This window comes from Rhinoderma darwinii, chromosome 2 (assembly GCF_050947455.1).
Source record: "Rhinoderma darwinii isolate aRhiDar2 chromosome 2, aRhiDar2.hap1, whole genome shotgun sequence".
In the NCBI taxonomy this organism is placed as follows: Eukaryota; Metazoa; Chordata; class Amphibia; order Anura; family Rhinodermatidae; genus Rhinoderma; species Rhinoderma darwinii.
The window spans coordinates 468263731-468291309 of NC_134688.1; the positions used below are offsets into that span (position 1 = coordinate 468263731).

Here is a 27579-nt window from a genome sequence, read left to right on the forward strand (position 1 = left end):
TCCCGGACCGACCACAGTTCAGGGTGCCGGGTTTCTAGCATCACAGTTATCTATGATCATAGTCCCTCCCTTCCCGTGGGAATACTGTCCCCGGTCCCGTACTGAAAGCATCATTACAGTATGGGACAGTATTCCCGCAGAGAGGCAGGGACTCCCAGCAACACTGATAACTATGATGCTAGGAGTCCGGCTCCATCACGCTCCGTATGTCACGGACCGAATGCGGCCGTCTGAATAAGGCCTTAGTCTAGTTACACAGTGCGGTGAAATCCCATTTTTTGCCACAATTTTTGCAAAAAAACGTGACTTGACCGCACTGTGAGAATATAGCCTAACAGCACTTTTCATGTTTTGTATCTTTTTTTCATGCAATTTTCGTAATTGCGGCATAAATCACGCGGTTTTGCCGCGATTTTTATATAATCGCGGCGAAACTGCGCCATTTTTGCCGCGATTACGAAAATCGCGGCAAAAAAGTGCTAGGAAAACGAAAAAATACCAAAAAACTTTTTAACCAACTTTATACAATCTACAAATGGGGTCAGGGGGATGGGAATCGGGATGGATAGGGGAAAACACTCACCAGCCTGCATGTCCAGTCGGCAGTGTAGAGGAGCTGGGGGGCGGGATCTCCACACGGAGCTTCAGCACATGCTGCATCTTCCCCTCCAGTGAAGCTATAACAGGTATGCAGGGGCTGCCGCGAGTGTTGCTAGGGGAGTGTCGCTAGGGGGGTGACGCTAGGGGGGTGCCGCGGGCGTTGCGAGGGGGGCCCGTGAGCGTTGCGAGGGGGGGGCCCGTGAGCGTTGCGAGGGGAGGGCCGTGAGCGTTGCGAGGGGGGGGGGGGCCGTGAGCGTTGCGAGGGGGGGGGCCGTGAGCGTTGCGAGGGGGGGGCAACAGTCCGAGGGGGGGGGGGTGCGACGGCAGCCCGGCGGGCCCCTTTTACTTCATTCATGTGGCCGGGCCCCTGACGGGAGTACCAGTAATACCCCCCTGATGGCGGCCCTGAGCGGAGCCATCGAGTACTGAGGAGCGTGGCATGTAAAAATCATCTATCCTCTGTTGTGTGCCTCACTACAGATCCACATTGCCTCTGGAAGTGACATCAGCACCAGAACTGTGCGTCCGGAGCGTCATGAAATGGGTTTCCATGGTCGCTGTACACAAGCCTAATATCACCATGCACAATGGCAATCGGTAGCTGAAATTGTGTAAAGCGCGTCGCCACTGGAGTCTGGAGCAGCGTGTTCTCTGGAGTGATGAATCACGTCTCACTATCTGGCAGGCTGGTGGAGGAATATGGGTTTGGTGGATGCCAGGAGAACGCTACCTACCAGAACACATAGTGACTACTGTAACACTTGGTGGAGGAGGCGCAATGGTCTGGGGCTGTTTTTTAGGGTTTGGCCCCTTTTTCCCCAGTAAGGTGTAATGTTAATGCTACAGCATACAAAGACATTTTACACAATTGTAGCTTCACCTTTGTGGTAATAGTTTCGGGTTCAGTCCTATTCTGTTCCAGGATGACTGTGCCCGGTGCACACAAAGTGCTCCATAAAGCCTTGGTTGGGTGAGTTTTTTTGTGTAGGAACTCGAGGGGCTGCACAGACCCCTGACCTCAACCCCATCCAACACCATTGGAATGAACTAGAACGGCGATGGTGAGCCAGACCCCCTTCTCCAACATCAGTGTCTGACCCGAAATGTTCTTCTAGATAAATGGGCAAAAATGTCCACAGTCACGTCAAAATCTTGTAGAAAGTCTTCCCAGAAGAGTGGAGGTTGTTATAGCCACAAAAAGGGGCCCAACAAATTTACTCCCATGGTTGTGGAATAATATGTCCAACAAGCTCATATAGGCGAGATGATCGGGGGTGCACATACTTTTGGCCATATAGTGTACCAACAAGTTCCTCTATACACTGTCCTCTAATGGGTGGTTTGTGTAAATTATGAGATTATAAAGTCCCCTTTCTGTTTGGCCCCCAGCGGTGCTGCCACATGTACGTTTCCTATACGAGTTTCCATTTCGCTGATTCACATAGGCGTTGTCTTCTTTTACTTTACGTGGATTATAACTTAATCCCAAACTGCAAAGATGTTGTTTTGCTGCCAAAAATAGTTTTTTATTTTTAGTAAGAAAGTATGATATTTTTCCTGATAAGGAGTAAAGATGTTCAAGCAAGAATCTGTCCTTATTCAGCCGGTTCAAGGTTATTTCTGGGAAAGCTGGGTGACAGCCAATATGCCCATTATTAAAGCTCCTACAAGGGGTCGCTCTGCTTTCCCAGACTCTGGAATGGGTCACCTAAGGCCCTGTTCACACAGAGGAATTTGCAGGTAGAAAAAAAATCTGCCTCGAAATTCTTTCAGGAAATTTTGACCTGCCTGCCCTTTCTTGCCGCGTTTTTCGCTCGTGGCAATTGAGCCCCACGGGCAAAAAACACAGCCAAGAACGCTTTCTCTGCCTGTCATTGATTTCAATGAGAGGTCAGAGGCAGGAACCACGGCATGTTCTTGCATAAACATGCCCCATTTTTTTCTCGCGAGCGGCTAAATGAGAGGCGGTCTTGGTCGTTTTCTTGGCTCTGATTCCGACGCGTTTTCTGTGACAAAATCAGTGCCAAAAAACTCTGTGTGAACTGGGCTTAAGTAAATGGGGCCGAGCTGCAATACCAGTCACAGCCTAAACAGTGACGCAATTCCTGGAAAAAAGAAGACCCTTTCAAATTTCAGACATCCCCTTTAAGGCCATACTATCTATTACTGACTGTAGTCAAGTAAAATCCTGCACGTACTTGGAAGCTTATAGCGCATGATCAGTTGTGGTCTAAAAAAACTGTTTAAGTCACTACCTAAGGGTCACTTCCTGCTCCCTCCTCCTGCTCCATTTTCTTCTCCATAGACTTATAGAGTATAGGCAGCATGTTTGTGTCTTTCTCTCTCTGCTCCTGCTACCGCCTCCCCTCACAATAGACTTCTGTGGGCAGCGTGTCTGGGTCTCTTTCTCTTTCTGCTCCCCCTCCCCTCTCCATAGACTTCTATAGGCAGCATGTATGTGTCTCTCCTTGTTTCCTCCTCCTTCTCCCCTCCCCTCTTCATAAACTTGTATGGGCAGCGTGCCTGTGTCTCTCTTGGTATGTTCACACGGCCAACAAAAACCATCTGAAAATAAGGAGCTGTTTTCAAGGGAAAACAGCCTCTGATTTTCAGCCGTTTTTTAAGCAACTCGCGTTTTTTACGGCCGTATTTGGAGCTGTTTTTCTATGGAGTCAATGAAAAATGGCTCCAAAAACGGCTCAAGAAGTGACATGCACTTATTTTTTGCGGGAGTAAAAAAATGCCCCGTTGAAACAGAATGCCGTTTTTCCCATTGAAAACAATGGGCAGATGTTTGGAGGCGTTCTGCTTCCGATTTTTCTGCAGTTTTTCTGCTGTTTACGGCTCGAAAAGCAGCCGAAAATAAGCCGTGTGAACATACCCTCTCACTGCTCCTGCACCCTCCTCCCCCTCCCCTCTCCATAGACCTGTATAGTAGGAAAAAACATAAAAACCTTTGGAGAGCGGATTTTCAGGATTAGGTGCAGAGCTTGAAAGCACATTCAAATAATCAGTACTCACACATGTGAGGAGAGCTAGATCCCAAGTTCTCCTCTAATCCACAATAATGTTATAATAAACTCGCCTGGTGAACTCCCTATGTTTAGAATGTTTACGAAGAACATTATTTTTTTGGGGGAAAAAAAAGGCTCTAAAACATAAATAAAAATGCTAGCATATAAATATTCATCCAACGCGTATCGGGGCATCCCCCTTCCTAAGGATTCCACACCGCCGCCTGGCATTATGAAAGCACTGCTGGGCATGACGGGGAACTTCTGAACCAGACTCACCGTATTTACATATTTAGCGTGCACAGTAAATAACACTTTTAACTTTTTTTTTTTTCATAATTATATTTTCAGAATAATTTTTTCGGGAGGGCTATTGATTTTTCTAATTAAATGCCACACCCCGATGAAAGATCCTCATTAACTCTGTCTATGCAGCATATTTACACCGTGTTCCAAATTATTATGCAAATGTTATTTTTCGCTGATTTTCCTAAATAGTCGATGAAAATGACAGTCAGTATAATCTTCAAGCCGTCAACCGTTGGAGTATAATGCAAATTTTATTGAACAAATCTCCTAATGATAACAGATTTTTTTTTTAGAAGTAAAAAACTCAAAATGCACTGTTTCATATTATTATACACAACAGAGATCAAAACATTTTAAAGGTTGTAAAGAAAACTAAAATGGTAATTTGTTGAATTTGCAGCATCAGGAGGTCATATTTACAGAAATCAAAAGCTCTTTCAATCAAGAAAAACTTAACAGGCCAAGTTACATGTTAACATAGGACCCCTTCTTTGATATCACCTTCACAATTCTTGCATCCATTGAATTTGTGAGTATTTGGGCAGTTTCTGCTTGAATATCTTTGCAGGATGTCAGAATAGCCTCCCAGAGCTTCTGTTTTGATGTGAACTGCCTCCCACCCTCATAGATATTTTGCTTGAGGATGCTCCAAAGGTTCTCAATAGGGTTGAAGTCAGGGGAACATGGGGGCCACACCATGAGTTTCTCTCTTTTTATGCTCATAGCAGCCAATGACACAGAGGTATTCTTTGCAGCATGAGATGGTGCATTGTCATGCATGAAGATAATTTTGCTACGGAAGGCACGGTTCTTCTTTTTGTACCATGGAAGAAAGTGGTCAGTCATAAACTCTAAGTACTTTGCAGAGGTCAATTTGACACGGTCAGGGACCCTAAAGGGGCCTACCAGCTCTCTCCCCATGATTCCAGCCCAAAACATGACTCCGCCACCTCTTTGCTGACGTCGCAGCCTTGTTGGGACATGGTGGCCATTCACCAACCATTCACTACTCCATCCATCTGGACCATCCAGGGTTGCACGGCACTCATCAGTAAACAACACGGTTTGAAAATGAGTCTTCATGTATTTCTGAGCCCACTGCAACCGTTTCTGCTTGTGCGCATTGTTTAGGGGTGGCCGAATAATAGCTTTATGCACACTTGCAAACCTCTGGAGGATCCTAGACCTTGAGGTTCGCTGGACTGCAGAGGCACCAGCGGCTTCAAATACCTGTTTGCTGCTTTGCAATGGCATTTTAGCAGCTGCTCTCCTGATCCTATTAATTTGTCTGTCAGAAACCTTCCTCATTATGCCTTTATCTGAACTAACCCGTCTGTGCTCTGAATCAGCCACAAATCTTTTCACAGTACGATGATCACGCTTAAGTTTTCTTGAAATATCCAATGTTTTCATACCTTGTCCAAGGTATTGCACTATTTCACGCTTTTCGGCAGCAGAGAGATCCTTTTTCTTTCCCATATTGCTTGAAATCGGTGGCCTGCTTAATAATGTGGAACGTCCTTCTTAAGTAGTTTTCCTTTGATTGGGCACACCTGGAAAACGAATTATCACAGGTGTCTGAGATTGATTATAATGATCCAAAGAGCCCTAAGACACAAGACCATCCATGAGTTTAATTGAAAAACTAATAATTAAATGTTTATGAGACTTAAATCCAATGTACATAATAATTTGGAACACGGTGTAGAGCTCTGTCCGCTATAAACATAGATTTTGGTATACAGAAAAAAACGTTTCACCTTCAGCTTTGCAGATTGACTTTGATCTTCTTAGGATGTAGCAGGGGCCGTCATACCGCTTGTGCAACCTGGGCCCAGTAGGTAAAGGGGCACACCGACACCTCAAAAAACTGCCCACTGTCTATTGGATTGTATGTAAGGGACTGAGACCATTAATCTAATGCCTCAGAATTACTGGTGGATTGATGGAGAGAGATAAGGTGGATGCGCTATGATAAGTTATATAAGAGCATGGGGCCCATATACCATTCATGCTGTCTGTGTCCACCCCTGGGGTGTAGTATGTAGTAATAGTAGTCAGTGCTGGTCAGAGGGGTAAGCTGAAGCTTTTGGGCGCCAATTCAAAATCTGGAAGGCTATGTTCACACAGGGCGGATACGCTGTCTAAAAGTACACAGCGTATCCGCCCTGTGCGCCGCAGGGAATTCCGGGCGAAAAACTGCACCAAATTGTGGTGCAGATTTTCAACCGGAATGTCCGCTGCGGAAAACTGCACATAAAAGGAAAAAAAGTTTCATACTTACATAGCCAGGCGAACGTCCCTCTGCCGTCCTGCAAGCCAGGCCTCCTGGGATGCCGTTTCATCCCATGTGACCGCTGCAGCCAATCACAGGCTGCAGTGGTCACATGGGATGAAACGGCGTCCCAGGAGGCCGGCCTGGATGAAGAAACACAGAACGCCAGGTAAGTATAAGATTTTTCTTTTTTTCTGAGATGGTTTTTGCGGTGGAATCGCTGCTTTTCCACCGCAAAGAACGCAACATCTGCTATTTGTTGCGGGTTTTACCTCCCTATTGACTTCAATGGGGAAAACCTGCAACAAATAAATAGCGATTACACAAATACAATTGACATGCTGCGGATTAAAAAACCACACGGCAGGTGAATTTTTTTTGCGTTTTTTTATGCTTATCATTTACGCAGCGTGTGGATGAAATTTGTTCTATCTCATCCACTGCTACTGGATTATGCTGCGGAATTTCCGCAACTAAATTCATTGGGAAAATCCGCAGTATTTACGCTTCGTGTGAACACACCCTAAGGCTGAGTTCACACATCGAGGATATTCATTGTGGAATCACATTTGCGACGATTACGGTGCGGTATATGTAGATAAGGATTTCAGAACCCCATATACATGTAGAAGAAAAATTTTGCACGGAATTCAAGCGTTCTGTGGATTCTAAAATCCAACATTTCAATTCTGTTGCATATTTTACTTTTTTCAATACAAAGGGTCAGATCCGCAGCAAATCCGATACGAAATCTGCCGTGGATTTTGCCGAGAATTTGCAGTAAATTCCCAGAAGAATTAGCTGAGTCTGCCCCAACTATGATATGTCATTTGTCTCAGTTTACGGGTCCCGGGTGCAATCTCTGCACCCCCAATACCTGTGCCCCTGGAGCCGGTGTAGTAAAGATATTCTGCGAGAGTTGGGAACTTCATAGTGCACCTGTATGTCGAGCCATTTACACCTCCAGCCGAGCTTTACAAAGTGTCAGCCCAATTTCGTAAGAAGAAGACAAAAGAGACAAAGAGCAGCTGATAGAAACGCGTCGCTGCAGGATATTTTTAAACATATTGTACCCCAGTGGTCAGATACAGGTACTGCTGGCAGACAGGTTTCTCTTTTAAGATTTCCTGCTATATAGAAGCCTCACCCACCTGTCACAGAGGCTTCAAAACCTCGCACACCGCTGCTCGCCCCACAGTCTACTACCTGAGATAACTGCATGCCTGCCATGGGAGCTAAGAGCTATTTATTACTTATTGTCATCTTCATCCCATGTAAGTTATACATTCAAAATGTTATATTTATATCTAATATTATTATTCGTTTTTAGAATTAGTTATGACTATTTATGTTTTATTTTTCATTATTTATTATTATATTTTATTATATAATTGTTTTTTATTTTTTTTATATTATTTATTTATTTTAACATCATTATTTGAAAATAAAACAGATCATTTATAAATATTTATTTAACTGCTTCTCGCCACTATTTATTGTACCAAATAATGTGCTGTGAAACTGGGAAAAATGTATTTGTTGCGTGGAATGGGAAAAAAGCTGCGATTCCTCCATTTTTTGGGGGGTTTGGTTTTAAGGCATTCACCGTGTAATAAATAACTTTATTCTGGGGGTCAATACAAAAATGGCGATACCAAATTTATCAATTTTTTTTTATGTTTTACTACTTTTACAGGTCAAAAACGAATTGTTAAAAAAACCAATGTGTTTTGTGTCGCCATATTCTGAGAGACAGAACGTTCTTATTTCTCAGTCGATGGTTCAGTGCGAGGGCTTGTTATTTGTGGGGCGAGCTGTAGTGTTTATTGGTACCATATGGGGTACATAAAGCTTTTTGATCACTTTTTATTCTATTTTAATAGATGAGGTGACCAAAAAACTGTGATCCTGGCATTTTAAATATTTTTGTTTTTAATGCGTTCCCCATGCGTGTTAAATAATGTTAAATTGTAATAGTTCGGATTTTTACGGTTCAATACCAATTATGTTTTTTTTACAGTGCTCTAGGGGGAAAATGTTTTTTTTAATTTATATTATTTTCTTTGTACATGAAAAAAACTATTTTTAACAGTTTTTTTAACTTTTTTTTATTAGCTCCCCTAGGGCATGTGAACCAGCGATCATTGGATCGCTTGCATAATAGACTGTAATACTAATTTATTGCAGTATATCATGATTTTAACAGGTGTTATGGAAGGGGGGGGGGGGGGCGATAAGACGTCAGAGGGGGCCGTTCCCGCTCTTTTTAACGCCTTAGATTCTGTGGTCGCACAATTTTAAAGTGTTGCCTGATTTTGTATCTTTCTATCTATCTATCTATCTATCTATCTATCTATCTATCTATCTATCTATCTATCTGTCTATCTCATATCTATCTATCTATCTAATATCTATCTATTTATCTATCTATCTATCTAATATCTATCTATTTATCATCTATCTATCTATCATCTCATATCTATCAATCAATCAATCAATCAATCAATCTATCTATCTATCTATCTATCTATCTATCTATCTATCTATCTATCTATCTATCTATCTATCTATCTATCTATCTATCTCATATCTATCTATCTATCTATCTATCTATCTATCTATGTCATATCTATCTATCTATCTATCTATCTATCTATCTATCTATCTATCTATCTATCTATCTATCTATCTATCTATCATCTATCTATGTCATATCTATCTATGTCATATCTATCTATCTCATATCTATCTATCTATCTATCTATCTATCTATCTATCTATCTATCTATCTATCTATCTATCTATCTATCTCATATCTATCTATCTCATATCTATCTATCTCATATCTATCTATCTCATATCTATCTATCTATCTATCTATCTATCTATCTATCTATCTATCTATCTATCTATCTATCTATCTATCTATCTATCATGTACAGTACAATTTATTATCATTTACAGTAGGTGAGGGGCCCTATGAATCCTACCTATGATCCTATTCATATGTGGCGTTTTTTCTAAAAAGGGCTGAAAAATATTATTTACAGAAAATAAAAATCCATGGCGGAAATCAACCTACTTGTAAAGTACATGCACTCATAAAAAATTATATTGTTACCATTTTAGTTATTTTTCTATCTGTGAAATGGTAATAAAGTAATATATTATATAAGAAAAAAAGACTATGTTCAGACGTTTTTCCACCGCAGATGTTGCCTCGAGTCCGTGACAAATCTGCGCAAAATACTCATGTGTTACATGCAGATTTGCCACGGATTTCAAACTATGCATTTTAAAGGGTAAAATCTGCGTTGAAAATCCATCAAATTTCCGCAACAGAACGAACATGCTGCAGATTTAAAGATTCTCGGTTAGGAATCTGCACTGAAAATCAGCGACAATTCGGCCACGTCTGAACATAATCTAATTCTTAATATTATACAATATTATTGATAGTATAAATGTCACAACAATAATAATAATAATAATGACAATAATAATAATAATAATAATAATAATAATAAATATTAATACAAAATACTAAAAATAATATTACAAGATAAATATCATTTTTCTTAGAATTAATAAAATATTAAATAATTTTTTTATAAAGCCTAAATAATCATATATATATATATACAGTGAAGGAAATAAGTATTTGATCCCTTGCTGATTTTGTAAGTTTGCCCACTGTCAAAGACATGAACAGTCTAGAATTTTTAGGCTAGGTTAATTTTACCAGTGAGAGATAGATTATATATATAAAAAAAAATAAAAAAATGACATTGTCAAAATGATATATATTTATTTGATCCCTTTGGCAAACAAGACTTAATACTTGGTGGCAAAACCCTTGTTGGCAAGCACAGCAGTCAGACGTTTTTTGTAGTTGATGATGAGGTTTGCACACATGTTAGATGGAATTTTGGCCCACTCTTCTTTGCAGATCATCTGTAAATCATTAAGATTTCGAGGCGGTCGCTTGGCAACTCGGATCTTCAGCTCCCTCCATAAGTTTTCGATGGGATTAAGGTCTGGATACTGGCTAGGCCACTCCATGACCTTAATGTGCTTCTTTTTGAGCCACTCCTTTGTTGCCTTGGCTGTATGTTTCGGGTCATTGTCGTGCTGGAAGACCCAGCCATGAGCCATTTTTAATGTCCTGGTGGAGGGAAGGAGGTTGTCACTCAGGATTTGACGGTACATGGCTCCATCCATTCTCCCATTGATGCAGTGAAGTAGTCCTGTGCCTTAGCAGAGAAACACATCCAAAACATAATGTTTCCACCTCCATGCTTGACAGTGGGGACGGTGTTCTTTGGGTCATAGGCAGCATTTCTCTTCCTCCAAACACAGCGAGTTGAGTTAATGCCAAAGAGCTCAATTTTAGTCTCATCTGACCACAGCACCTTCTCCCAATCACTCTCAGAATCATCCAGATGTTCATTTGCAAACTTCAGACGGGCCTGTACATGTGCCTTCTTGAGCAGGGGGACCTTGCGGGCACTGCAGGATTTTAATCCATTACGGCGTAATGTGTTACCAATGGTTTTCTTGGTGACTGTGGTCCCAGCTGCCTTGAGATCATTAACAAGTTCCCCCCGTGTAGTTTTCGGCTGAGCTCTCACCTTCCTCAGGATCAAGGATACCCCACAAGGTGAGATTTTGCATGGAGCCCCAGATCGATGTCGATTGACAGTCATTTTGTATGTCTTCCATTTTCTTACTATTGCACCAACAGTTGTCTCCTTCTCACCCAGCGTCTTACTTATGGTTTTGTAGCCCATTCCAGCCTTGTGCAGGTCTATGATCTTGTCCCTGACATCCTTAGAAAGCTCTTTGGTCTTGCCCATGTTGTAGAGGTTAGAGTCAGACTGATTCATTGAGTCTGAGGACAGGAGTCTTTTATACAGGTGACCATGTAAGAGCTGTCTATAATGCAGGCACCAAGTTGATTTGGAGCGTGTAACTGGTCTGGAGGAGGCTGAACTCTTAATGGTTGGTAGGGGATCAAATACTTATTTCTCTGTGCACAATGCAAATAAATATAGATCATTTTGACAATGTGATTTTCTGTTTGTTTTTTATATAATCTATCTCTCACTGGTAAAATTAACCTAGCCTAAAAATTCTAGACTGTTCATGTCTTTGACAGTGGGCAAAGTTACAAAATCAGCAAGGGATCAAATACTTATTTCCTCCACTGTATATATAATATAATATATATATATATATATATATATATATATATATATATATATATATATATATATATATGTTTATATATCTTCATAAATATTGATGTTATACTCTTACATATTATGTTAGCACGGTATGAATTTATTGGAGTGTATATTTCTGTCATTTTTTGTTATTTTATTATTTTTGAGCACTAAATGCATGTGTCATGTGATGGATATTGATGACTTATTGATTTTGAATGGAAAAGATTCTTGCAGGGAATGATGTTGAATAGTGCAGCAGCAGCGGTCTTGCTCGATCTGAGCCCTATATAATCTAAAGACCCTTTTACACCGGCCAATTATCAGGCAAATGAGTGTAAACAGGGCAGCGATCAGCAAATGCTCATTCATCGGCTGATTGTATAGTTTCTGCAGCCTAAAATCTAAGTCGTTGTCGGCAGCACATCTTGGTGTGTAAACAAGGAGACACACTGCCGACATGATGGAAACGTATGTTAAATTGTGAAAGGAGCAAACGTGCGCCGATGAACGAGCCGTCTAATTAATCGGCGCTCGTTTCCCAGGCCCACGTCGGACCGTGTAAGGCGACCCTAAGGCTAGGTCCAGGTCCAGGCTTATGTTACTCTATTCCTATCCTGTTCCATACATCTGTCATTGTATACGTTTTTCTTGCCTACAGTGGTATTGAAGCGTCTAGTTGACTACGCTTTTCTATACAGTTGAGGTAATGACCCATACCGGCCAAATGTATTCACTAATGACAAATGTTTTGCTATTGAAGTGGAGTTTTTAGACATATGTTGTTGTATGTGATGAATTCTCGCCCCAAATAGGGTGTGACCTTAGCCCTATTGGTTTTCCGAAGAGTTGATCGACAGGACTATTCCATGTGTTACCAGTTTCCCCATTAACAAGATATATAGATGGGGATAAGTATTATTACTGACAATAATGTTCTTGATATAGAGATTATTATCGCCAATGAAGGAATTATGTTATGAGATTGTTATGTCTCTAATGTTATTAATAGTGGTGGGGGGAGGGGTGATGCCAAAAATGTAAATGGAGCCGTATTTGTAGGGACTGGTTCCCCAAACTAGGACACAAGTGTTCAATGTTCTTCTTCCCTTTCTTTGTATGAGATCAGGATGATATCACCTTTGTTATAGCTCCTCCGCCCCAATACAAAATCTGTCACATGCCCCAAACCCCACCATGTGCCATCTATAATACTGGCATCTTCTTACTTTGAAAAGGTGCTATTGAGCCCCCACCAGGGCTGAGGTGTGATTCTCGCCAATGTTTGATGTTTCCATATCAATACAACGAGCATAGGTTCACACGGCTTACAGCGAAATAGGATTGGTCCAACCTGAGCAAGCTTCCCTGCACTACTATGAGTATGACCTTGAAGAATATGATATGGGATCAGAATAACATGGCTGCTTTCTTCCAGAAACAGTGCCACTCTTATCTGTAGGCTGTGCCTGGTATTGCAGGTATTCACTGCAAAACCAAACCACCTCTATGACATCAATATGACCTAATAGGGTGTATGGACATGGGTGGCCCTCATAAGAAAATTCCTTAAATTCTTTCAAGTCTCATTGAGGGGACAGAAATCACATTACAGAGAATCGCACAACCAGAATCCATATTTTATTCTATACAAAAAAAGGGGTCAAATACATCTAAAACCAGACACAAAAACCAGGTCTGTGCAATATATATTTAGGCACAGGATTGTCCTAGGTGCTCCTGCGCTCTCTTGCAATTTTGGTATTTTACTAATTATATGAACCTAGTGCTATTATTATTTTACAGTATTGTATTTCTATTACTGGACTTTGAGATTTGTTTGTATGTTGCTATTATAGCTGTTTGTGCAGTGTGTATAGATAGTTTACCCGTGTGTATTGTCCTCACTTACTCTGGGTGATCCCTGCAGTGGGAACGGCAATATATTTTTGGTTTTATATATGTTTTTTGTGTCTTGTTTTAGATGATTTTAACCTTTTTTATATCTAAAAAAATTAAATTCTCACTATGTTTGGGCGTGCGCTTTTCTATAATGTGCTTTCTGTCTCCTCAGTGCTGTCTGCTTTTAGGCACGTTTTATATCACTCCTAGTCAAGTGTCCAATATCTAGTGGTGCCCGTACACTACAGTCCCACATAAATCCTTTCAAGGACGTCATATATTTTTAATGGGTAGAATTTACATTTATTACGTGTAGGGTAAAACTAGTTGCTAACTCTGCTCAATATTGTTTTATTTTCTTTTTTTAAACTCGTAAAGTATATATGGAATATGAATATAAGAAAATCCTAGTTAAATATTAATCCTGAACAAGGATCTGATGCGTCATAGAGTACAAAAGTCAGCAGTGAGCCCATAGCCATGCACATCGGAAATATCCTTTAAGATATCCATGAGACCCATCACCAAACAATGGGGGAAATCTCTCAATAGTGTTTTCAAATGAATGAATTTAGGAGCAAATTGTGCCAAATTGGCGTACCTGAATATATATTCTTCTACGACGGTCTGAAAATTTCAGAATATTTGATTATCAGCAATTTAGCAACTCCCATTAATACCAGATTAAAGGAATTTGACTGTTCTGTGTTTTTCTATCCCCGGGTTACCTGCCCAATCCTTTTTTAATTCTGACCCGGAGTTCCCCTCATACTGCAGTAAGGACACACGTAGTTGACTCTGTCCGGCCGAGGTGCATCCGTGATCTACCAAATGCTGCACCGACTTGCGGTTTTATTGCACATGTTATTGCGCAGCTTTGAATTTGTGGTTTTTGCAGGTAATTCTGCTGTTTACCTGTAAAAAACTCTCAGACATTAATGGGGTTCTCCACTTTGGACAATTTCAACTTGTTAGAAGGGTTTCTTGACAATAAGCTGATCGCAAAGTGTCCACCTGTTGGGACCCACAGCGATCAGCTGTAATCTGTGGAGGAAATCTAGCAGTAAGTGTTCAGTTTCCCTGCAGTGCCACCACAGGAGAAATTAAGCATTACACAATGTCCATTCATATTTATGTGTTGTCTATGTAATGCAGGGCAGGACGGGTCCTCCAGAGCAAGTGATGCTCTTTGTTACCGCTCTTCACTCCGGCCGAGAGATAAAGATTCAGAACAGAGGACCCCCCTTTATGAAAATGGTTTTTCTAAGCTGGGCCACTCCTTTAACATTCATTTGAAAACCTCTGATTTGCGATAAAATCACACGTCGGCGCAGTTTTTTGATGGAGCAGAACCTCGGCTGGACAGGGGCCGCAACGTGTGTCTGTCTCGTAACTCTTCATTTTTTAATAATGACAACCAACCTGTTTTCAGGTAATTGGAAACAAGAGTCGATACAAAGTCTGGTTCCTGTTCTTAACACCCCTTAATAATCCACGTGGAAAGTCCAGGTCTTTAACAGTATAATTACAGGATAATCCCACCAATTTTGGTTTTGGCTGTTATTTACGGTTCGTTTTTGTGTTTTTGTGAATCATGCATATTATTTGTACAGGGCTGCAGACTATGCTGGGGTTATGTACACAACCCAAGCCATATATATATCTAAATTAATAAACTATTATTATAATACTCAAAATACACTGATACAGAGCTCTCAGGGGTATCAGAGCTCTCAGGAGGGATATCTGGCGCACAACACAGCTGAGACATCACATCGGGAAGAGCCCATTTACAAAAACTAGTAGCGGGAAGGAAAAAGACCCATAAAAGTGAGCGCTCCTGCTCTAAAAACTATTCTTAGAGCAACGTTTCGCCAAACTGGTTCTCTAACTTCCAGGATCGGAGAAACCTATAAAGCCTCATGCACCTGACCATGTGTGCCGTCCGAGTCCCGTCAGTGATCCGAGGAAAGATAGGACATGTTCTATCTTTCCCCGGATCGGAGACTCTGATCATTTTTCACGAAACCGATTCACCCGCTAAAGTGAATGGGTCCGTGAAGACTATCGGGTGCCACTCAGATGCTGTCAAAAACGGCCCGAGCGGCACAACGGTCATGTGCATGAGGCGTAAGGGTTTAACCCTTTCATTGCTGTGGTCAAGAGTTACTGCTGCATGAGCAAAGGGAACTCCACCTGCAATCGGGTCACCAGGTTTCCCAGTGATGCATTCGGGAACTGGGTACCCCTGTGAAGTCTGCCCTGGTGACGTAGAAGGAACACTAAGCCTGTTAGGGCACACTAAGCATTGCTCTAAGAGCAGCCTGTGTCATAGTGACACAGGACGAAATGTACTAGCATAAAGAAGTATTCTAGTACATTATAAGTATAAAATAAAGATGTCAAATAGTATGCTTTTCCCAATATCAATATGATCACCTATCCTGTGGAATAAATATCACCTATCCTGTGGATAAATATCTGATGGGTGGGGGTCGGACCAGTGGGACTCCCACTGATCCAGAGAACGGGCTTACAGTGCCGTTCACGAGAGCCCCATAGAAATGGAGTGCTAGTGCGCTTTCTCGGCCACCGCTCCATTCACTTCTATGGGGCTGCCAAAGATAGCGCTCGGCAGCCCCATAGAAATGAATGGAGCGGTGGTCGAGCACCTATGGGGCTCCCAAGAACGCTCTGTAAGCTCGTTCTCTGGATCGGTGGGAGTTCCAGCGGTCGGATCCCCACCAATCAGATATTTATCACCTATCCTCGGACAGGCGATAAATAATGATTATGGGAAAACCACTTTAATAGGATTAAAAAAATGAAATAAAATTCCACAAAAAGCTTTAAAAAAAAAACTTGAATATTTAATATAAAGTAAATTTTCGTGCACAAAAGATATCTACAAGAAGTCTTAATTTTAGAGGCTTTTCAGTGTGAAATGTGAAGAGAATAAAAAGTAAATAATAAAAAAAAAAGTAAAATATTTTTTGGGCAAAATCATGCAACAAAAATAATTTTCTAAATTACACACCATGTAACCACAAACAGTGCTAAAAAAAAATTTTCATGCATAAAACAAGGTGTCAATCTTGAGAATGGGGGCGGGGTTCATCAGGATAAAACGGCGAGAACAGGAGCACTGACGGGGAAACGAACCGTCTGAGTATACCATTTGAATATAACAATATAGTCAATTATCTGGATAAACAAGGTAATACAAAGCACTCAAAAGATATAAGGGCACAAAGTTTTACAAGATCTAACAAACACTGCGGCCAATTGGGTAGGCAAACAGAAGCTGACGGGTTCTCTTTACGGGGAGCGGTTTTACCAGGTTTTATCACTTTATAACCTCACAATTGTATTTGCTTCTTCCCTCTCCAAGCACAAAACAAACACACGACACAATACAGACCCATTTTACTGTAGAAGATTAAATAAAATGTGATGTTAGGAGGGCAGGGTCAGGCAAATGTGTCTCTCTCCTTTGTATTTCTAAGTATAGGTCGGTCCTGTGTGAGGAAAATATCAGTGCTTTATGTTACTTGCTTTATAATAACTTTGTGACTGTATTTTACAAGAGCCGTGTCCTTTACTGTCATAGTCAATGCGCTGACATAGGTTGTAAAGGGTTTGGAAGGCGCGTAGTTGGGGTCCTACTGCTGGAAGGCCTGAGGAATTACAATGTGAATGAGCGTTTTCCATCAAAAAGTTCTTACACCTACATTTATTTTTAGAAAATTCTGATTAATAATACAACCTGAGATGCCGAGCGAAACCCTCTGCCTCACAACCATAGCCTTTTTTTATTTGGGTCGTCGGGCAGTGGGGTCAATGGGTAAATACCTAACATTCTTTCTCATATCTTATTCTCAAGGTTCTCTACAGATTGTCACCAGGGGCGTAGCTAGAGGCTCATGGGCCCCGATGCAAAAATTCTTACTGGGCCCCCCCCCCGCAAACTTCTCATGGCCGACGGTCCGCTTTCAGCTGCATCGCTGGGTCTCCTAAGTGACCCAACAATGCAGCACTAGCAGCCGGGGCGTCACTAAGGCTGGGTTCACACACACTATTTACGGACGTAATTCGGGCGTTTTAGCATTGAATTACGTCCGAAAATGCGGCTCAAAAGCGTCGGCAAACATCTGCCCATTCATTTGAATGGGTCTTACGATGTTCTGTGCCGACGGTCATTTTTTTTTACGCGTCGCTGTCAAAAGGCGGCGCGTAAAAAAGACGCCCGCGTCAAAGAAGTGCCTGTCACTTCTTCAGACGTAAATGGAGCCGTTTTCCATGGACTCCATAGAAAAACAGCTCCAATTACGTCCGTAATGGACGCAGCGAAAGACGCCTGCACATGCCATTACGGCTGAAATTACGGTGCTGTTTTCTCCTGAACGGACGCTGCCGTGTGAACATACCCTCAGGGCTTAAAATGTCAGGGAAATAGCCCCAATACATATGTGTCCGCCCAAAAAAATGTGTGTATATGAGACAGCATAGCATATCTATAGCACTACGACCCTATAAACTATGGATAGGATTAGATACAGTGGCTCAGAAGGCAGTATCACACATGATAGGATTAGATACAGTGGCTCAGAAGGCAGTATCACACATGATAGGATTAGATACACAGCTCAGCAGACAGTATCACACATGATAGGATTAGATACAGTGGCCCAGCAGACAGTATCACACATGATAGGATTAGATACAGTGGCCCAGCAGACAGTATCACACATGATAGGATTAGATACAGTGGCTCAGCAGACAGTACCACACATGATAGGATTAGATACAGTGGCTCAGCAGACAGTACCACACATGATAGGATTAGATACAGTGGCTCAGCAGACAGTACCACACATGATAGGATTAGATACAGTGGCTTAGCAGACAGTATCACACATGATAGGATTAGATACAGTGGCTCAGCAGACAGTACCACACATGATAGGATTAGATACAGTGGCTCAGCAGACAGTATCACACATGATAGGATTAGATACAGTGGCTCAGCAGACAGTATCACACATGATAGGATTAGATATAGGGCCCAGCAGACAGTATCACACATGATCGGATTAGATATAGGGCCCAGCAGACTGTATCACACATGATTGGATTAGATACAAAGCTCAGCAGACTGTATCACACATGATAGGATTAGATACAGGGCCCAGCTCGCCGACATTGCGTCTCCAGCGCTGGACCCAGGATAGGTAAGAATAATAATTTTGCTTCTTTATGTGTTACTGATTATTTTTGTGTGTTTGTGTTTTTTTTACAGGTTCGGTTGTTGGACTTCGGATTCGAGGACTTCAATGACGGTGTTTTTTTTATTCTCAATTAAATGGTTAATGAGGGTTGTTTTTTTATTTCAATAAAATATTTTTTCTATGTGCTTGTATCTTTTTAAATTTTATTATCACCGCCTTAGTAATGGCCGCTGGCTGATTGACAACCTCCATTACTAAGGCGGGGCTTAATGTTAGCCGGTGCAGAGGCTACACTAACCCTCATTATTACCCCGGTACCCACCGCCACCAGGAGTACTGGGAAGAGCCGGGTACAAACCAGTACCCGACCATCTGTAGTGACGGGCAGGCACCGGGGTGGCCGCAGGCTGGTAGTATTAGGCTGGGGAAGGCCAAAAACAGTGGCACCTACCACCCTGGTAATGCTGCCCGCTGCTGCTGTGTTGTATCTGGCTGGTTATGAAAATTGGGGGGGACCCGACATCGTTCTTTCCAATTATTATTATTTTTTTTAAATGACGTGGGGTCCCCCCCATTTTCATAACCAGCCAGATACAATAAAGCAGCAGCAGGCAGCATTACCAGGGTGGGAAGGGCCACTGTTTTTGGCCTTTCCCCTCCTGATAATACCAGCCTGCGGCCACCCCAGTGGCCAACCATCACTACAGATGGTCAGGTACTGGATCGTACCCGGCTCTTCCCAGCACCCCTGGTGGCGGTGGGTACCGGGGTAATAAAGGGGGTTAGTGTTGGCCTCTGCACCGGCTAACACTAAGCCCCGCCTTAGCAATGGATGCTGTCAATCAGCCGGCGGCCATTACTAAGGCGGTAGTAATATAGTTTAAAAAAAACCCACAAAGACATAGAAAAAATATTTTATTGAAATAAAAAAAAAACCCACACAGCCCTCATTAACCATTTCATTAATAAAAAAAAAAGCTGTCATCGAAGTAGTCCTGGAATCCGCCGTAGTCCAACGACCGAACCTGTAAGAAAACACACAAAAAATGATTAGTAACACGTGTGTTAGGGTATGCGCACACACACTAATTACGTCCGTAATTGACGGACGTATTTCGGCCGCAAGTACCGGACCGAACACAGTGCAGGGAGCCGGGCTCCTAGCATCATAGTTATGTACGATGCTAGGAGTCCCTGCCTCGCCGTGGAACAGCTGTCCCGTACTGAAAACATGATTACAGTACGGGACAGTTGTCCTGCAGCGAGGCAGGGACTCCTAGCATCGTACATAAGTATGATGCTAGGAGCCCGGCTCCCTGCACTGTGTTCGGTCCTGGACTTGCGGCCGAAATACGTCCGTCAATTACGGACGTAATTAGTGTCTGTGCACATACCCTAAGGCTTAGATACAGGGCCCATGTGTGATACTGTCTGTGGGACCCTGTATCTAAGCCTACCACAAGGTAGGCTTAGATACAGGGTCCAGCAGACAGTAATCTTATACAGTATAAGATTACTGTGTGCTGGGGCCCTGCATCTAAACCTAGTGTGGTAGGCTTAGATACAGGGCCCAGCAGACAGGATCACGCATGGGCCATGTATCTAAGCCTACCATGTGATTGGCTTAGATACAGGGCCCAGGAGACAGGATCACACAATCTGTGATCCTGTCTCATGGGCCCCCTAAGCCTGATACATCGTAGGCTTAGGGGTTGTGCAGTCCCTAAACATTGATGGCCTATCCACAGGATAGGCCATCAATAGCTGATGTGTCGCCCGGGACCCGCAAATCAGCTGTTTTGAAGGGGCTGCAGCACTCGTACGAGAGCTGCTTCCCCTTCATTTCACTACTCGCTCACACTGTGAATCGCCGACACCGATTCACAGTGTGACCGGAATGAAGTGACAGGAATGAAGGGGAGAAGCTCTCGTACGAGTGCTGCGGCCCCTTCAAAACAGCTGATTGGCGGGTCCCGGGAGTCAGATCCCGCCAGTCAGGGCTATCTTACCTTCCTCTTCGGCCGCGGCGGGAGTTCTGTAGTCTCGATGCTGTGCACGGCGACATAGCGCTGTGACGTCATGCGCTGCGGACAGCGCTTGACGTCAGGACCTCCGCTGCGATCCGGAACCAGGAAGGTAAGTAAAGTATGTTACTATAGTAACAGGGGCCCGCGGCCCGAGTTACTATAGTAACTTTTTATTGATGTGGTGCGGGGGGCCGTGGGCCCCCCTGGCTTCGGGGCCCGGTCGCAATTGCGACCGCTGCGACCCCTATAGCTACGCCAGTGATTGTCACCAATCATATCACGCCGTGTCCCCAGTGGGGTTCACAATCTGATTTTCCTATTTCATACACGCTACGGTCCATTTCATAGGAAGCAAATTAACCATCATTATGTTTATGGATTGTGGGAAGAAATGGTGGGTGCCTAAAGGAAACCAACACAAATATGGGGAGAACATACAAACTCCATTGAAATGTTTTTCCTTCCCATTGCTAGCCACCATGCTGACCAACCAATGGACCACCATGCTACCCATTGGTGGTGGTCCATTGGATTCCATAGAGAATAAGTTTTTTTGTGGCTCTCAACTCTGGCTTATAGAAGGGCTGTATACTTACGATCGATCCATGTTGTTCCTGTCAGGTTTCCAAAGCCGGAGTCAACACATCCGGTTCTGCGTTCCATTGTTACCATGTTCTATGGAATGCAAGCACAAAAAATAAAAAAGAATGACACACCAAACCGGAAATGCCTGAACTCAGTAATTCACGAACATGACCATGGCAGAATAAAGTATTATTGGATCTACACTCAAACATAGATACTCTGAATACGCCTGTATTATACTTGACCATCTTTCATAACAATCCATTAAATATACATACATATCCTGTAAAACAAACGGATAATGAGTGAACACATGTAGATACCAATTAGCGCCACTTACTTACACCTGTGCAACATAGTACATAAGACACACATCTCTCCAAGTCAGTTAGCTTCAGCCATGACTAAGGACGCTTGAAGCGTCTGAAACGCGTAGGCTTTTCACTTATCATTATCAACCATTTTTCCCTACACCACCAGGATAGCACGCTGTGCTCTTCATCCCTGTTTTTATTAGCCAAAACGTTCTTGGCCCATTAAACTTGGAAAAACTTTTTCCATTTTATTTGAATCGTCTGTGCCGGATCTAAACTTCCTTTCTCTGGTCCTGTCTACCGTGTGCCAACACGAACATCCGTGCACGACTATCTCTATTTCCACATCAGTAATAAGGTGAGCTGGAGGTCTCTCTTTTTTTCTCATACTTTTGTATTGCATTATTGGCTTGTACCTCACGTGCCCACCATTTTCTACGTATCACTCTAAGCAATTCTAGAGCTTTGGATTCGCCTATATGTGGACCTGCAAAAAACGCACCCAAAAAACGCGTCCGAACTTAATGTGAATTGGTGTCAAAAGGAAAAAGAATTTGTGTTGATAATGTTGAAGATTGATTGTATACAAAAACCAACGTGATCAATTATACCCTGTTATTCCTTAAAGAATTTACGAACAATATAATACTTTACGATATTGAAACAAATACCAAGTGGTAAAAAGTTTTTCTTACGTATTTTTGTTTTTATACTGCACTAGAACAAGTACTTTTGATGCTGAAAGATTCTTTATGCCATTACTACTCATATAATATAACATACGATATCTGGATTTTGAAAATTATAACAATTTTTTCACGATGACAAGTTACCCACAATTATCCAGGGCGCAGATGGCAGCCAAAGTGTTTGGTAATCATGAAGACCCAACCTTACACAACCAAGATTTGGAAAACCTATTTCGTGAAATGGAAAAACACATGATCCAACAAGCCAAAGTGTGGTGGGATTTGACCACACTTAGAACATATATTGAAAAAGACATGATTCCAAGAGGCCTGAGAATTAAAAAATTTCCTACATTCAACTATTCAGACACCTTTACCAAGGAATGGGACCAGATTCTAACTGAATGCTCAATTAAACTAATGAAAATTATAACTAAAGAAGAAGAAGCTAAACTAATAGAACTGGAAGTCACAATTTCTGAAATAAAAACAAAAATAGATGACCTTCCCAGCTCACCTGAAGTTGCATTTTTTGACACTAGAACGTCATCCTACATAGAAAAACTCGATCGGTCTCTGGCAGAGTCCAAGAAAATCAAATTTCTAAGAGACACAAAGGACTATCAAAATAACCAAGTGTACAATTGGAACAAAAAAGACCAAAACCGTTCTAGAATGAAACCAATCCTGAAAAAACAAAACTACCAAAAACCAAACAGATATAGGACTACATCAAGTAGAGTGAGTTTCAGCTCCACAGAGCCGGAATCTACTGAGGGATTCTCGGAAGATGAAAACCTTGGAGCTCGTCCCAAGTACCCACAAAGATCCGATAACAATCATTACATGCAATCAAAAAACGAGGAAGGAGGGGCGGCAAGAAACACAGGAAGGCTGGAAACAAACCAGAGTCGTCACCTCCGATCACGGAAATACCAACTTTAACACCCAATGTGGTCAATTTATCCTCATTAGTACTTACTTCGGCACAGAACGAAGTTCTATCACTAGGCTTGAATTTCGCACCAACCAATAAATTTGATATCTTTCACACGATACTAGATATCAATAAATTTATAAGAAATCTTACTGTAAAACGCCACTTTCTTATGTCCGAGTCTCAAGACATAAACACGGAGACAACACTAGACCTCATATCTAATAATGATGGAAACCTATCAGAGAATCATATCTCTATACTACCTGGTCCAACTACTGAGCAGAAAGATCTGAGCCTGAATATGGAGGCCTCTGGACTTATTCAAAAGGAAAACATGGATACAGTTATAACATTACCAAATAATACTCACCAATCGATTTTGGCTCTGTCCTTTCAGGAATTACAAACCATTTCGTGTTTGGATAGTCTTGGGAGAGACAATTACAACCAGGAGGATAACACTACTAATCAATTATCTAATTTCTCCACAACCAATAACCGCTTTTATCCAACCAAATCAAGAACTGATTCTATGGATACTTTCCAAAATCTATTAGAAAAAGAACTTCAAGCCTTATGGAATAGGACCAACCAAACCACACATAAATCAAATTTGTCCAAAAGACTCAAAGAGGCGAAAATATCTCTGGAAAACAATCAAGAAATTATAATAAAAATGGCAGATAAAGGCGGAGGAGTAGCGGTAATGGACAAATCTGATTATAAAACATCCATATTGGACCTTCTATCAGATAACCAAACGTACAAAAGGTTGGACAACAATCCAATAGAAATAATCCAAAAAAAACTGAAAGAGCTCCTAAATGAAGGCCTGAATAATGGGCATATCAGCCAAAAACAACTAAAATACATATACATAGAGCAGCCCATTATACCCATATTCCACGCCCTTCCCAAAATCCATAAATCCACAAGACCTCCACCTATGCGTCCCATTGTGTCTGGAATTGGTTCCATTCTAGAAAGGCTATCTGAATGGCTAGACACATTATTGCAGCCAATAGTCCAACATACTCCAGCATTCCTGAGAGACACAAGAGACGTTCTGCGATCATTTCAATATAAAGTATGGAAAAATGATTACACCTGGCTCACATGCGATGTAATATCGCTTTACACTTCGATCCCTCACCAAACTGCACACAATGCTCTAGAATTTTATCTGGCCACAAAGAGTGCATACACGAATAATTTTCAAATGTATATTCTTCAGGTGCTTAACTTCCTCATGACTCATAACTATTTTCTGTTTAATGGAGTGTTCTACCTACAACTCAAGGGGGTCTCCATGGGAGCCAAATTCTCCCCCTCCATAGCTAACATAGTTATGGCCTGGTGGGAGGAACACACAATTTTTTCCATTAATAACCCGTTTGGACACCATATTGAATGGTACAAGAGATACATTGACGACCTATTGATTATTTGGAAGGGAGATGCTAACTCAATCCCCACATTTTTGGAGTATCTCAATGACAACGTCCACAATCTCAGATTTACCCATAGTCATCATAAAACAGACATCATCTTTTTGGATTTGGAATTAAAAGGCATAGAAGGAAAAATTATTGAATCAAGCACATATCGGAAACCCACCTCGGCAAACACCATTTTGCACGCAAAAAGTAACCATGCCAAAAAAACTATAATGAACATCCCGATAGGAGAAATGTACCGAGCAAGAAGGAATTGTAGTTCTAATGAACAATTCAATATAGAACAGGAACAAATTTGCTCAAGGTTACAAAAACGAGGGTATCCGAAGTGGTCTCTGAAAAGAGCCACCAATATTACAACTAAAATTGCAAGAAATGATCTCCTAAATTACGACAAAGAGAATACGAAAGAGAATGAATCCAAACCACAGATACCCACATTGATATTACAACAAAGCAACCAATTCTGTGACATCAAAAAGATAATACACAGATATTTACCTGTATTGTTTGAAGACGATAGTCTACGCTCCATCCTCCAAGGTGGAGTTAGAATTGTAGCTCGCAAAGCCCCTTCTCTCGGTAACTCATTTTCTCCATCACTATTTTCATCCAATAATTCCAAATCCACATGGTTAGAAAATAAGGGTTTTTTCAGATGCGGGCAACACCCATGCAAAATGTGTACATATGCGTATCCAAGCAAGAATTTTTCAAATGCTGACAACACGTTGACATTTGCGGTACTAAATTACATCAACTGTAATACAAGTGCAGTCATCTACATGATAGAATGTACACAATGTAAAAAGAAGTATGTAGGCTGCACCAGTAGAAAATTGAAAATTCGAATATTGGAGCATCTAAGTTATATTCGTAACCCCAATATTGTAAATGTGTCAAACGCCGCTAAACATTTTATCCATCAACATAATAGGACAACCAATCTTTTCCAATGTCAAGCGATTGAAAAAGTCCATCTACCAAAAAGAGGGGGAGACTTACAATATAAAATATACCAACGTGAAGCCCACTGGATCTTCAAACTAAACACACGATTCCCTAATGGCCTTAACATAAGACACGATCTAAACTTCCACTATTAAAATACAAGTTGTGATTCAAACCGTATCAAAATATATACAGTTTTAATACGGAAAGCATACATTTACATTACAGAACTATACCACCAGTAACAAAGTTAACACATTAATCATGACTGCAAGATAAAACTCGTCCAATTACAGCGTGATGTAAAAAACTTGTGATTGATTAAATCTATGACTCAAAGCCACAAATATTTACTCTGCACTAAGTAAAACTTAACAAGTCAACAAACTGAAAATAGGAAACTACAAACATAGAACAAACAAAGAATATATATTAAATTCAAAAAAATATACAAAAAAATTTTTTCAAAAAATATTTTGTAGCGATTGACTTTAGTAATAAATAACTGAGAGGTAAGAGTCATCATGCTGCAATTAATGAGCCATAACCAGATATACTATACTGAGCATGTACATATCAAATGAATTAATTTTTCTTCCTCCATCAAAGCATGTACAATGTCCTAACGTTGTTGAGTGTACGTTATATGTTTAGTACACGACAACATCTTTTAATGTCATCTAGTTTAATACAAGTTTATTTGTTTTATTTCTGCCACTCCTATCTCTTTCTTTTTGTTTCCATCCATTTTTCATATATAGTTGTTTTTAATACAATTTTTTCCTCCATAACCGATACTCAGCAATTGACTACTAAGTACATAAACATTGAATGTCTTTCGTAGATGTTATCTACTTCAGAATACACGTTGTACGAGATTCTGGTCCGCACATTGGTCCACTCTTCATGTAAACACATATATTTAAAAACTAATATAAATAGGATTTACTAATCATCCTGGTACTATTATAATACAACTCGTTCTACATACCCAGTTAGTAACAAACAGGTTGTATACTTACGATCGATCCATGTTGTTCCTGTCAGGTTTCCAAAGCCGGAGTCAACACATCCGGTTCTGCGTTCCATTGTTACCATGTTCTATGGAACGCAAGCACAAAAAATAAAAAAGAATGACACACCAAACCGGAAATGCCTGAACTCAGTAATTCACGAACATGACCATGGCAGAATAAAGTATTATTGGATCTACACTCAAACATAGATACTCTGAATACGCCTGTATTATACTTGACCATCTTTCATAACAATCCATTAAATATACATACATATCCTGTAAAACAAACGGATAATGAGTGAACACATGTAGATACCAATTAGCGCCACTTACTTACACCTGTGCAACATAGTACATAAGACACACATCTCTCCAAGTCAGTTAGCTTCAGCCATGACTAAGGACGCTTGAAGCGTCTGAAACGCGTAGGCTTTTCACTTATCATTATCAACCATTTTTCCCTACACCACCAGGATAGCACGCTGTGCTCTTCATCCCTGTTTTTATTAGCCAAAACGTTCTTGGCCCATTAAACTTGGAAAAACTTTTTCCATTTTATTTGAATCGTCTGTGCCGGATCTAAACTTCCTTTCTCTGGTCCTGTCTACCGTGTGCCAACACGAACATCCGTGCACGACTATCTCTATTTCCACATCAGTAATAAGGTGAGCTGGAGGTCTCTCTTTTTTTCTCATACTTTTGTATTGCATTATTGGCTTGTACCTCACGTGCCCACCATTTTCTACGTATCACTCTAAGCAATTCTAGAGCTTTGGATTCGCCTATATGTGGACCTGCAAAAAACGCACCCAAAAAACGCGTCCGAACTTAATGTGAATTGGTGTCAAAAGGAAAAAGAATTTGTGTTGATAATGTTGAAGATTGATTGTATACAAAAACCAACGTGATCAATTATACCCTGTTATTCCTTAAAGAATTTACGAACAATATAATACTTTACGATATTGAAACAAATACCAAGTGGTAAAAAGTTTTTCTTACGTATTTTTGTTTTTATACTGCACTAGAACAAGTACTTTTGATG

The 27579-nt window shown here is 41.1% G+C and overlaps 1 long non-coding RNA gene across 2 annotated transcripts; it reads right to left on the reverse strand.

The window, feature by feature from the left end:
- Positions 1-5154: 5154 nt before the first annotated feature.
- LOC142741646 (uncharacterized) lies at positions 5155-26611 on the reverse strand. 2 transcript variants are annotated; one of them, XR_012881218.1, is made up of 3 exons: positions 26539-26611; positions 21177-21255; positions 5155-5476 (listed from the first exon to the last, which is right to left on the reverse strand). It is a non-coding gene; the product is annotated as an uncharacterized LOC142741646 (long non-coding RNA). The 2 variants fall into 2 exon arrangements; XR_012881219.1 differs by lacking the exon at positions 5155-5476 and adding an exon at positions 16327-16843.
- Between the last annotated feature and the right edge of the window lie 968 nt (positions 26612-27579).